Source organism: Oculina patagonica, chromosome 1 (genome assembly GCF_052425735.1).
Source record: "Oculina patagonica isolate OP01 chromosome 1, crgOcupat, whole genome shotgun sequence".
In the NCBI taxonomy this organism is placed as follows: Eukaryota; Metazoa; Cnidaria; class Anthozoa; order Scleractinia; family Oculinidae; genus Oculina; species Oculina patagonica.
Genome location: NC_135758.1, coordinates 10079788 through 10081959, shown reverse-complemented (window position 1 = coordinate 10081959; position 2172 = coordinate 10079788).

The following is a 2172-nucleotide window of genomic DNA, read 5'->3' as shown; positions in this document are numbered from 1 at the left end:
GCAGGGCTGAACGCTACACCATGTCCTCGGCGATACAATGCTTCTAAGTAACCCATACATCTTATTTCCCATTAAGGTAAGTATTGTCGGTACTTTTCTTCCCTTCCAGCACATTGTTCACCTCGAAGAACATTTATACGCGTTCGATATAATGCTTCCAGTCCGTGCCCGGTACAAACTCCTCGATTTGGCCGATAAACGAAGAACTCAATATTACCGTTTGCTGCGTTGTCGAATCCGGCGAAGTCATCCTCGTCGCCAGTTGTTGTGTTTTACCGCGGATAAATCACTCAACGCCGTTGATAAAAGGCCGACCGAAGTTTATTTTACACTTACTAACTAAGTTACACAAATTCTCCATCTAAACACGCATAGCTTAACTATATAAAGTTCTGCTTTGGGACTAGCGTTACGTAACTATCTTACGTAACCGTTTCACCTAATTAATTAGCACTATTATATAACGTCTCTCATATGGTAAATGATTAGCATATAGAGTGGCCTTATGCGAAACATCTAAAAATATTCAATCAGAAGTATCATTTGAAAGGCAAACATTGCTTACACTTTGCTATTGTTAATGAAAATGTAGTTCGTAAGTAAATTGCCAGATTAGAGAAGCAGTATTCTGGCCCTTGCTGGAAGAAATATAATATTCACTTAATGATGCTTGAGATTATTTTGGCTACTATCTGCTTGGAAGTAATGTGCAGAGTTTGCCCTTTGTTCTTGAAGTCTCTTCATGAGTGATATCGAAAAAATCCAGGCCAGCGACTTGTTGTCAACTGTAAAAGGAGTAAAGATAGATCTCAATCACGATATTGATTAAACAACCGTAAAATAAGCTACCTTAGTTTATGTTTAAATGATTCCAGAATGACTTTCATTCCGGAACGAGTTCATTCCATCTCCATATATTTTTCGGTATCTGTTTACCGAGACAAAAGTCAATTCATTCCGGAATGAAATTTTCGTTGTGGAATGACATTTCATTCTAGTCCTAGGCCGTTGTACGGGTGTTTACTTTGCCCCCAGCCTACATGATCACGATTCGCAAGACGTCCGCGAGTTACGGCCCAGCCTTTAGTTGATGATGCTTTTTTTTGCCCGTCGTATTTCAGCGTTTAACCGCAAACGTTTTCATTTTAACCGACAAAAAAACAATCGTCTTGTCCTAAAACAAAGGCTTGTGCATATTTCTTTGCAATCAAAACTGATCTCCTGGGTAATTCTACTAAATCCACTAATATGGTAAATGATTAGCATATAGAGTGACCTAATGCGAAACATCTAAAAATATTCAATCAGAAGTATCATTTTAAAGGCAAACACTTCTCGAGTGCATTCATTTATCTAAGACTCTAGACAAGCAAATAATCTCATTCGGTATTGGAACAACATCCAAGGTAAGTACTTAGTACAAAGAACAGGAGTTTCTCGTGCGTTTAGAAAGGGTGGTAATAATTTAACTTTTTCAATGGTTAAAAAACCCCAAATGTCTAACTTTACAACACAAGAGCACGACTGACATAATATTTTCACCGGGTCAAAAATTCTCGATCGCTAAAAGTATTTTCCGCTGATTGACGACCTGTCCGCTGTCAAAGTTGGGTTTTCATCTCGCTAGCCTGGAATGACAATTTGCAGTGGGTTTATTTGTCTATTTGCTTAAACTTCTTAATCAAAATGTAGTTCGTAGGTAAATTGCCAGATAAGAGAAGCAGTATTCTCGGCCTTGCTGGAAGAAATATAATCAGATACACTTAATGATGCAAGTTTGAGATTATTTTGGCTATTTTCGGCTTGGAAGTAATGTTCAGAGTTTGCACTTTGTTCTTGAAGTCTCTTCATGAGTGATATCGAAAAAATCCAGGCCAGCGACTTGTTGTCGAAGTTTAAAAGGGCATTAGATAGATCTCAATCACGATTGATTAAACAAACGTAAAATAAGCTACTTTAGTTTATGTTTAAATGATTCCAGAATGACTTTCATTCCGGAACGAGTTCATTCCATCCCCATATATTTTTCGGTATCTGTTTACCGAGACAAAAGACAATTTATTCCGGAATGAAATTTTCGTTGTGGAATGACATTTCATTCTAATATCATAGGCCGTTGTACGGATATTCTATTATCATAGGCCGTTGTACGGATATCGTTGTACCTACATG